At 37.9% G+C, this 12,025-nt stretch overlaps 1 long non-coding RNA gene across 1 annotated transcript; it reads left to right on the forward strand.

The window, feature by feature from the left end:
• The first annotated feature begins 10,990 nt into the window (after positions 1–10,990).
• Positions 10,991–12,025, forward strand: LOC113334371. The gene is made up of 2 exons (XR_003352736.1): positions 10,991–11,408; positions 11,486–12,025. It is a non-coding gene; the product is annotated as an uncharacterized LOC113334371 (long non-coding RNA).

Here is a 12,025-nt window from a genome sequence, read left to right on the forward strand (position 1 = left end):
GATCGAAATAAAGAGCTTAGAATCATGTAACCATGTTTGGATATAAATATAGTGTGTTATCACATTTGTGTGTAAGTCCAAAACCGGGAACCTGAAGTATGCGTACTCGTACGCATACTGGCGGTTGTTGGATGTCTGGGCAAGTATGCGTACCCATACGCATACTGGCGGAAGTCTCACGTCCGTGAATTTCTGCCGGAGTTTGGAATGTAAATTGGTGTTGATGGTGGTTTTTAGTTCAGGGTTAAAATTTAAAAACCTCACATTTGATGTGTCGTCACTCTGCAAAGAAACAGATCCATGTAAAGTGATGAGTGTTCAACCTCTCCACTGGCGTATTTATTGAGCAACTCAATACGTTCACATGAAATTTATCCAGAATGGTGCATGTAGCAACAATCCCAGACTAAGCAATTGATCCGCCATGGATTAGTAGGTGCAAAGTCCTACCCAAAATCAGAAAGCAAAGAATAAAGGAGCCGCGGAGTAGGAGCAACAATGAGTGGAAGCGTGGCCATGCCAGCCGGCGCCACTTGGCCACGCCCCATGCTACCCAACCGGCCCTTACTCCTTTATCGACCAATCAGGTCGCCTTAAACCTGCCACACTCCAATGAGTTGTGGTTGGGCCCTTACTTGTCGTCCCTATTCCTCATCGACCAATCAGGTCACATTAAACCTGCCACGCGCACCAAAAGGGTAGCCACGCCCATGCTTGGATGGCTCCCTACTTTCATTGACCAATCAGGTTGCTCTAAACCTGCCACAACCTTAAAAGAGGTGGAAATTGTGTCAAGAGGTTGCCATACTAAGTTGGCTTCCCAAAACCATGCCAACATGCTAACGGCATGCCAAACATGCCAAAAACAAACACGACAGGTGCACATGCCAAACGGCATGTCAAACATGCCAAACACGCATGCCAGGCGCACATGCCAAACGACATGCCAAATGCTCTTGACAGGCGCACATGCCAAACCGGCATGCCAAGTGCACATGCCAAACGCGCCACGTACCGCGACAGCATGCCAAAACTTGCCAACCCACTCTCCATGCGTGACCAGCTTCACAACGGACTTCAATTTGGATAGCCTGAACCCTAGGCGCGGCCATGCTCTAGTGGCGGTGGATGAAACCCTAAATTCTAATTGGGGCTCAAAACTATGCCACCTCGGGCCCGCAACATGCCGCAAGTCGTACGGACTTAGGAAACCCTAAAAAAGGCGCCACACCATGGCCACTCGTGGAAATATTTGTTCCTGTGGACGTTTCTACATGGTAGCCTGCCTATGGCTCCTCTGGCATGAATCTTGCATCGTTTGTATAAAATGCCATGCCACTGCCACCTACCGCATGCTACATGCCATATATGCTAATTAGGGTTTCGAAATGCCAAACCCTAATTTAGGCAAAGTTGTCGCGCCAACCGAGCCAAACAATGTTCTACAGAACATGGGGATCAATGTGGCCATTAAAACTAATGTTGCCACACCACGTTTGAGTCTAACACCAACGTGCCAAAATTTCAGTAGTCATGGCTACGCCAGGCGCCACTTGCACCACTGTGCCATTGGCATGCACGAGCCACGCCAGCCACGCCGCATTGCCACTGGCATACACCAAAACACCACTGTGCCATTATCAGGCGCCAACACAAGGTATCCATAATCAATGACTACCCTTCCTCATGAGATGCAATCTCAGCCATCCAAGTGCGCCACCAAGCTGGCAGGCTTGTGGCAAGTTTCAGGCGACTAGCCGCCTAAAATCTAGTGGCCATGGCTGCGTCAGGCGCCACTTGCACCACCGTGCCACTGGCATGCAAGGGCCATGCCAGCCATGTCACATTGCCACTGGCGTACACCAAAACGTCATTGTGCCATTATCAGGCGCCAACACAAGGTAGCCATAATCAACGACTACCCTTCCTCATGAGATGTGATCTCAGCCATCGAAGTTCTCCACCGAACTGACATACTTGTGGAAAGTTTTAGGTGACCAACCAAGACGAGCCTAATATCATCACATGCTATTTTCTTGCGGCAAGCTTCTTGATTTTAACTTGCCACACGTAGAAAAGTGCTACATGTTTTCCACGAAAACACTCGAGACATCAAACATGTCACAAACTGGGGGATGCTCATCAGGGTATTGGTATGGCGGTTTACAGCGTGCGGCGTGCAATACGCCCGTTACAAGAAAGTTTCATAAAGCGGGGCGGTTAGTAATGGCAAGAAGTAATGGTGTAAATGGATGCACCTTCTTCATTATGGAAACATAATTCCTGACGTTACACGTTACTCTTCCACCACTAATCGTTTCCACTTCCTACGAGACCAAGGTACGTTTTATTACGACTTGTATAAATAAGTTTCACCGATTTACCACCAAAAAACAAGTTTTGGTTGGAGAACAACACAATATCCAGAAATCACCTGGTAGCTTTCCATTTTGCTAGCCAGTTCTATTTTCTGATACAAGTCATAAACAACCACACCTTCAGAATCAACTATTCTGGTCTCAACACTTTCTTCGGTTCCCTCCCTAAGACCAACCCTTCTCCTTCATTTTGTGACCGAAGTAAGCCTGGAACGGCCATTTCTTGGTTTTGGCCAAGATTGTACAAATTGATCACTCGAATCAAAAGTAATCCCGTGCAGTACATTGTTTAGGGTCTAGACTCGTTTCTCATCCACACACACAAAATTACCAAAACCGGCAGAAGCAGTTTTCACCCTCAAACAATTGGTATGCGCACCCGTACGTGTACAAGCGTAACCAAACTCGGTCCGGCTACTTAAGTATGCGTACCCATTTGCATACTTGAGTTAGTTACTTTCTAAAATCGGTAGTGTACATGAACTTAAACATTTATAAATTAAGGAATGCAATCTTTGCAAACTGTGGCTATAATGTTCATGTATTGATTCGAGTGAATCAAATCGATTTTGCTTAAATTGTGTTCTTGTATACTTCTATGAGAATATCGCAATTGAACGGCTCTTTAACTAGTTTCATTTGAGTCATTCGAACTAGTTATGGTTAAGATGAATAAGGTTGATATGAGAATAATCATATGACTAACTTCGGTTAACTATTTGTGAGACAACATGGTGTACACGTTTGGGTTCGGTTACATAAACCTAAATGAGGGTACATTTCATTTGTGTGTAACAAGCTAAGTTCGATCTAACAGTTGAAAGATATTAACTTGGTTGAATCAGGTTTTTCATCTAACGGTGAATATTGAATGCTTTTTTACCAAGGTAACTTGGATTACAAATCCTGATTTGAAAACTATATAAAGGAGAACTCTAGCAACATGGAAACCTAATCCCCACACCTCTTGTGTGTTACTAGTTGCATCAACTAGAGTCGATTCTCCTTTAACCTTAGGTTTCTTCGAAACCCTATAGGTTAACGACTTCAAAGGCTTCATTGTGATTGTGAAGCCAGACCCAACTATTTTCTTTGTAGTTGTGTGTTCTGATCTTACCCGATTCCATCGTATTGAGCGCAATTGAAATAATTGACTCGAGATTAATTTCTCCGATAGGCAAGATAAAAGTAATCACAAACATCTTCGTCTCTTCGTTTGTGATTCCACAATATCTTGTTTCGTTAGTCGATTAAGATTATTGTGAGGTGATTGATAATACTAGGTTGTTCGGTTTATCAATTGGTTCATGTTCACCTTGATTTATCAAAAGATGGAACAAAAACTCTTGGGTATTTCTGTGAGAGACAGATTTATTCAATCTATAGACTTTTCTGTGTGAGACTGATTTGTTTATCAAGTCTTCGACTTTGGGTCGTAGCAACTCTTAGTTGTGGGTGAGATCAGCTAAGGGAATCAATTGCGTAGTATCCTGCTGGGATCAGATACGTAAGGAACGCAACTGTACCTTGAATCAGTGTGAGATTGATTAGGGTTCAACTACAGTCCAGTTCGAAGTTAATTGGTAGTAGGCTAGATTCTGTAGCGGCTTAATACAGTGTGGTGTTCAAACTGAACTAGGTCCCGGGGTTTTTCTGCATTTGCGGTTTTCCTCGTTAACAAAATTCTGGTGTCTATGTTATTTATTTTCCGACATTTTGTTATATAATTGAAATATCACAGGTTGTGCGTTAAGATCAATCAATTCGAATATCCAACCTTTGGTTGTTGATTTAAATTGATTGACACTTGAACATTGGCCTTTGGTACCGTTCAAGTTGTTTCACAGAATAATCAGGCTCGCGGATTTCTATCTGTTTGATTTGCTGATTACGTTGTGAAACAGAGATATTAAACTCTTTGATATACTTTACTCTAGATTGAGTCTGAATGTCTAGTTGATTCTCTATAAAGTATATTGGAGTAAGTCTTCTCAGATTGCCAAACGAATTGTTGGGTGTGGTTGTTAGACCCCCGCATTTTCAACTATTACTTAACAAAAGATTCATATTCAAGCAGTGAACAACAATATACCATTATCACTATCGAAATGCGGGGGTATAACAACCACACCCAATATTTCGTTCGGCAATCTGTATGGACTCAACTTCAATATAATTCTGAGAGCACCAACTTAAAAGTGAGACTCAATCAAGAAATTTATCTTTTTCTCATTAAATTTATATCAAAGAGATTTATCTCTTTATTAATACAATCAGTAAATCAACTAGATAGAAATCTGTGAGACTGATTGTTATGAGAATAGCTCGGATGGTACCAAATACTAATGGCCGAGTGTAGATCAAGTCCTATCCAACAACAAGTTCGGATTTATGAACTATGATCGATCTACGCACAATCTGTGATATTTCAATTATATAAACAAATATAATGTGGAAAAGAAATAACACAATCACCATAAATTTCGTTAACGAGGAAACCGCAAATGTAGAAAAATCCCGGGACCTAATCCAGATTTGAACACCATAGTGTATTAAGCTTCTACAGACTCTAGCCTACTACAAGTTAACTTCGGATCGGAATGTAGTTGAGCCCTAACCAAGCCTCACACAGGTTAAGGTACAGTCGCGTTCCTTACGCCTCTTGAATATCAACCGGATTTTGCGCACTTGATTCCTTAGCTGATCTCACTCAAAAATAAGAGTTTCTACGACACAAAGTCGAAGACTTATAAACAAATCTGTCTCCCGCAGATAAGTCTATTCCGGTTGTTGTTTCCGTCTTAAGATAATGATCAAGGTGTACAGGAAACTCAACTAAATTTCCCGATTTTATACTCCTGAAGAGCAGCCTAGAAATATTAGTCACCTCATAATAATCTAACTGATTAACAGAAGAAGTTATTACGGAATCACAAGAGTCTGAGGCGAAGAACTGTTTTGATTACTTTTTATATCTTAACTATCAGAGATAAATCTTGAGAAAATCTTATAGAAGATTAAATTCAACATGATGGAAAAAGTAAGATCAGAATATGCAACTACAGAGAAAATAGTTGGATCTGGCTTCACGAATCCCAAATGAAGTCTTCAAGTCGTTAACCTAATAATGGTTTTGAAAAACCTAGGTTAATGGAGAATCGACTCTAGTTGGCAACTAGGACACACGAGAGTGTCGGGATTAGGCTTCCCAGATGCTAGAGTTCTCCCTTATATAGTCTTTCAAATCAGGGTTGCTTACAATCAAAACTAAGATAGCTTAGTAACAAATCAGGGTTGCTTACAATCAAAGCTAATATATCTTAGTAACAAAGCAATTGATATTCACCGTTATATGAACTCCTGATTTAAGATTCAAGCTAAGTCTGCTTAGAAATTAAGCAATCAATCTCCACCGTTAGATGGTACTAGCTTGATACACACAAATAAAATATACATATATTTAGATATGGATGAACCGTACCTAAACATGTATAACCGTATGCTCAATAATAGTTAACCGAAGTTAGCCACATGAACACTTATTGTTTAGCCATATTCATCTCGCACTTCTAAATCAAATCTGATGAACAATCAATCATGATAGATAATTAAATGATTTTAATTGTGTTTCAATAGAGTCGTTCAAATGTTCATCATCTCATAGAAATATATATTAACCATTTGAAACATATTGGCTTGGTTTGTAATTATACAAAGTACTTATACAAGAACTAATTCATGAACATAATGCCGCGGTCTGCAAAACAAGTTCACATATCTTATTTCATTAAAGTTCCAGGGACTTTAGTTCGCAAACTGAGTTCGCAAATGAACCTGAGTTCATGAGTATGAATTGTAAAATGAGTACTATTACATTCTTCTGTATCTCACAAAGACTAAAATGCATGGAAATGAAGGAACTACAATGTATTTGTTGGCAGGTCTAGTATAATTTTATTATACTTGTAGAGTCCAATGACATCAGTCTCATGGTGCTGTCAGAGATCCATTTGGAATAACACTTAGCAGCTCTGCGGTAGGAAGTATGTTATTGTTCAAGGTGGCATTTGACCATTTGGATTGTTAACTTTAGCGTTGGGTTTTGAAAGCTCAAGGCGAGAGCCTGCCGTGCTCGTATATTTTGGTAGCATTAGGTTAGTTACAATCATTTTTTGTTAGTTACATAATAATTATTAGTTTGTAACTCTGGTAGTTACAGAAGCAACTGTCAGGTTGTACACATACAGAGAAGCGGAGTGGTAAGGCAGGGATTCTCAGTTTCAGGTCAGTAGATCAATTTTATCAATTCTATATTTACAAAGTTGAGGCATATACATGTTCGCAGAATTTTGCTATCTTAGTTTCATATATAATATGTGTTTTCAATGTAAACATAAGCCATTTAACCATCTGAGTTATGCGGATCCCATGGACGGAACTTTTGGTTATCCAAACTGACTCCTGATTTATGTGCATGAATATGAATCTGGGTCGTAGTGGTAGCGCGTATGACTCTATATCAGAAGGTTGCATGTTCAAATCACGTCAGGTTCACCGTCTGACTTTAGTTATCTTTGACCCATTGAATAAAATGCCATACTTGCAAGAACAAGAAAATCTTCAAAAATGGGGCCGGTTTTGTTTTATTTCCTAGGAATCACATTGAAATGAAACTGCAAGTAATTTTCCTTGCAGTGAATTACATGAAAAATGAACAATGACGGAAATTTTCCTTTGTTGTTATTAATTTTACGAAGGATGTACCCATAATTCCAATGTCGCAATAACATGGGTCGACAGTATGGCAATTCCATTAATACATCAATCATAATGTTTTCAACCCGTTCCTTCAATTTATGCGACAATCATTTCTGTTAAATTTCTTGGGAGTGAAATTTTACTTGGAAGATTGTAGCTTTAATGGCATAGCTAAGTGTTTGTGTCTGTCTAAAAATACATCTGCTTTTCTTACATAGTTGCGCTTTCAGTACGGTGCGATATATAAGATTTTACTAACTGGCTCTTATCTAAAGTTCAAACTGGGATTTTATGTTCTACCATTTGAATACAACATATTGCCAGCTACATCGTATTTTCTCTTTGGAATAGATCTCCTAGAATGCTTTATTGAAATTTATACTCTTTGCTTTAAAAAATTTTAAGAAAAAAATTCTTCCGAATAATTTATTAAAACAAATACTGGAATTGTCCATTTGTTCGTTTCAAGTAAATAATTCAATTTTTGTTCAAACCATTGTTCGACTTAATTTTATTAGATAAAAGCGCTCAACATCATCCACTTAAAGTCACATGATACTTTGACTTCCATCTTTGACAGGTGATGTTCACGTTTAATCAATGACCACCATTTAGTTATACCAGAATCAATGAACTGAAAATACGAAGGAAAAAATTTAGGAAATCATCAACGGTGATATCTAGATGACATAAACCTGACAATATCAATGGAAACACTTGGATAACAATCATATTATTGATATTTGGAAATATTTTTACGGGATTTATCAAGCTAAAAATCATGAGTCCAATACCGAAGACTACGTGATGGTTGAAACTAATCAGAGGTTGAGCCAGGGCCGTAAGGCTCCGGTGATACCTAGTCAATATTATAAAAAATATGGGTGTTTGACTCTAAGATTAAAAAGTCATAGAACGGTTAGTATTGATCCGGAAGGCCCATCTGGTGGTTCGTAGTATCCGGATGAAGTTTTATATTTTGAAGGCCAGGAAAATTTCAGTATTTTTATGTGGGTGTACCTGGTTCAACGGAATAGGGTGGGGTGATGCTTAGGGGTGACTCTGGACGTCGAGATATACCGAAATGTCCCTCACCATAAGATCTAAAGACCAAAGACACTCTTTTCACACATGTTTATTATTTGTTTCACATTACATTTTTTTTTTCTTTTTCTGCTCCTACGGTTCTTCTTTTCTCTCGACATAAACTCTGGATGTATGTGCTTGATGTTTCTGCGATTTATGTGCTTGCAGGAAATTCAGGAGGCAAAGTTTCATCAAAGACACGATGTAGAGGAAAGGAATTAGAAAGTAAGTGAAGGAATCTGTGAATTGTGATAAATGTTTATTCAAACAGACTCAAGGAATACAATGGATAGAGAAGCTCTTATATAGCTTTCTTACAGAGAATAGAGACACTACAGCTGGAGTACAACTGTAATTACAATGAACCTATTGGATAGTAAAGACACGTCAGATGGCTGACTTGTGTGTTCCAACATTCCCCCTCAAACTGATCACATGACAAGTGGAAGTGAATCAGTTTGCTCAATCAAGATAGTCAGGCCATCGAAGTCTTGAAAGATAGAGAGAAACTGCTCATGGAAGGTCTTCTATACTCTAACAACTATAAGCAGTGGAAGCATTAACACATGTAGGCTTAAAAATAATGAACTTTGTACACTGCCTGAACTTCATAATCTGCAATGAGATTTATACTGAAGAAAGTCTTGTTGAACAATTCGGTAGAGAACAAAACTGAACAATATCAAGCTGAAGAGGCAGAAGTAGCTTTGTATAAAGTTGATCCAACTGCAAATGTGGCAACTACTACAGTTGACCCCTCTGAACAGTATCAACTATAACATTTGATCCCCTGTAAAACTTTCTCACTTCTTGACAATAAATAATCTTTATAGTAATACTTGTATCTTTGCTCTCTACTTCATCCAAAACACTTACAAAACTTTGTAGTACAAGTATTAACAGCATATTGAAAAACTCAATACCTTATGCAGATCATGGATTCAAACCAAATCTTGGAGACAAACCAGTTTGTGAATGCTGGAGATATGCCCCCTCAAACTAAGCACTAGTATAGTGCAAAGGTTGTCATATGTGACTTCATAATAGAACCATGTTACTGCAGAAGCATTAGAAGTACTAGCAATTTGCAAATCTGTAATGAACTTCATATACTGCCTTATTGAATGAAATACACACCACCTAGGAACTCAAACACAATACCTTTGATGTAGACAATGCTTGAAACTTCCTCAAAGGATCTGATCGCTTTCCATAGCAAGCACAATAGCTGCACACACTTTACTTGACCAAAAGAAGACAAGATGCAGGTCATACAACTAGCACTAGGAAATTATCCACATGTAGGATCCATGAAATCCCAATACCGAATATGGAAGAGACCTTTCTTTAGCCTTACAGATGATAATCGAGTTTTCACCAAAGTGATGAAAAATCACAGATGTTCTCTAACTATAATGGAAAAACTGATCTGCAGAGTTATGTTGGATGAAGAATCCATTGCATCATTAGTTTCTAAGCAACATACCATCAAATGAACTCTCAAAGAAGATGGAATCCAAAATAAAAATTCTTGAAACTATGAGCAGGATGCAAATCAGATCTGAAAAATATGAGAGCTTATCTTGAAGTATCAACGAGTTTGCATCTTGGTGATGAAAAATCACTGGTTGAACACGAGTCTTCACCGAGTTGAGGAAGAATCACTGAATCACAAATCTTCATCTCAAAATATCTTCAAGAAATCTTGAAACCAAAGTAAACTAGACAAAGAGAAGTATCTTAATAATAATTTGTGTAGTGGGAGATCTTGAATAGTTCCTCTAATCCAAATACTAAAGAGATATCAACATTTCAAGGATCGAGATCATTGTACCATCAACAGTACCCAAACCATATTCAGGAAATGAATCGTAAATAAAAGTACAGCAAGAAACCAAATATTGAAGAAATCTAAAAAAGGAACTGAATAAGTAGATCTGAAAACGAAAAATCAACGAAAATAACAAATGAAAAGAAGTTATTGGAGACAGTCGAAATGTCGCTTGAAGTTGTTGATGATGTTTTGTGGAGATGATGGCGGTGGTGGAGGTTGTGATGATGTTGTGAGATTTGTTTGAGGATGTCGAAATCCCTCTTCAGGTTGTTGAAAACAGAAAGAAAATTTAGGTTTGAGACAGTCAAAATGCCTCTTTAGGTTGTAATTGTACAGATTGTGTTTGAGGAAGTCGGAATTCCCCTTCAGGTTGTTTGTAAAATTGTTTTAGGTTGTTGAGTTGTAATTGATTTTGAGTTGTGTTAGGTTTTGATTTTGAGTTGTAACTGAAGTTGTAAATGCTGTAATGAGTAGCAGCGGAAGATGAAGAAACTCCATTAATGGAGGCTTGAGTTGTTTCAGGATCAGGCGGAGAAGTTGGAATTCCCCTTTGGTATCTGATACCATGAAGGAATCTGTGAATTGTGATAAATGTTTATTAAAACAGACTCAAGGAATACAATGGATAGAGAAGCTCTTATATAGCTTTCTTACAGAGAAAAGAGACACTACAGCTGGAGTACAATTGGATTACAACTGTAATTACAATGACCCTATTGGATAGTAAAGACACGTCAGATGGCTGACTTGTGTGTTCCAACAGTAAGCATGTGAAACCCTAGAATATTTAAATATGTATTTTTTTTTCCTCTTTTCAATTGATGTAGGCTGATTGATTTGCTAATTTTTTTTGTCAACCCTAGAAGTTTCATCTCCACAAACACCAGGACCCCTTTCATGTAAGGTTTTAGTTGTGTGATGTTACCAGTGGTTGTAGTTTTAGGGTTTGGTATTGGTTGTGGCTGGGGTTTATTCATAGTAATTTCGTGTCCTCAACAAAGTTGTTTGTTTGTTTAACGTACAAATCATACAAAGGGGTTTCATGAAACAGCTAAGTAATGCCAAAAATACTTCTATGCATATTTTATAATTGATCCTTCAGTTCCATGTGACAATTCTTTAATCACAACTCCAGCTTACGAATTATGAGAATTTGGTACTGACAATTTCCAGTTCTCCTCTTTCAGGTCATTGTTTCTATCTAACTCTTTCAACTTGAAAATTTTGATTTTGGATCATTATGGAGTTACAAAAATATGTTACTGGTCGGTATTGTTTTTAGGCTCTTCACGAGATCTCTAACATTTGTCAGAATCAATTTGATTAAAATAACAATAAGTTCCAGATTTAAGGTACTATTCATCATTTTAATTGCTTTCATTGTATCATTTTTCTTTCTTTTATTTTTATACCTTGACACTAATTCTAGCTACAAGGTACTCATCTTAAGAAGGCTGGAAGTTTAGGTCGACCTCTTTAAACAGAGGATTGATGTTGCTCAAGCTACGATAGAGGAAATTGGAAAGGCAAGTCTTATTTGTCAAATATTTGATGATTTACTTCCCATTTAATGTCCACAATCCATACACGAATTATGATTTGCTTCCTATCTATCTACATAAATGGATTATGTGACAAGGGCTTTTGGAACCTGAAAATTCCCAGACGAAAGTCTATGATATCATATGTCCGAATTATGATCAGTATATAACCATCTAAGCAATCATGGGTACTATTTTGATTCAACCTAAATTGGAAACTTTGTCTGTAACATAAAAAAATTATCATGAGAATCAGATTCAGTTCGTTGTGGAGCACGGAGTACTGACTATGATTGCAGCTTTTGCAACACAACTTTAGTTGGGATACGAGTGATTAGGTATTAGTTCAACCTGCACTGATTTATTATTAGGTGCTTTTATTTGTTTTTATTAATTATATTTGTTAGTATCAATAGTAAAACTCTAAA

Source organism: Papaver somniferum, unplaced genomic scaffold, assembly GCF_003573695.1.
Source record: "Papaver somniferum cultivar HN1 unplaced genomic scaffold, ASM357369v1 unplaced-scaffold_137, whole genome shotgun sequence".
Taxonomy (NCBI): domain Eukaryota; kingdom Viridiplantae; phylum Streptophyta; class Magnoliopsida; order Ranunculales; family Papaveraceae; genus Papaver; species Papaver somniferum.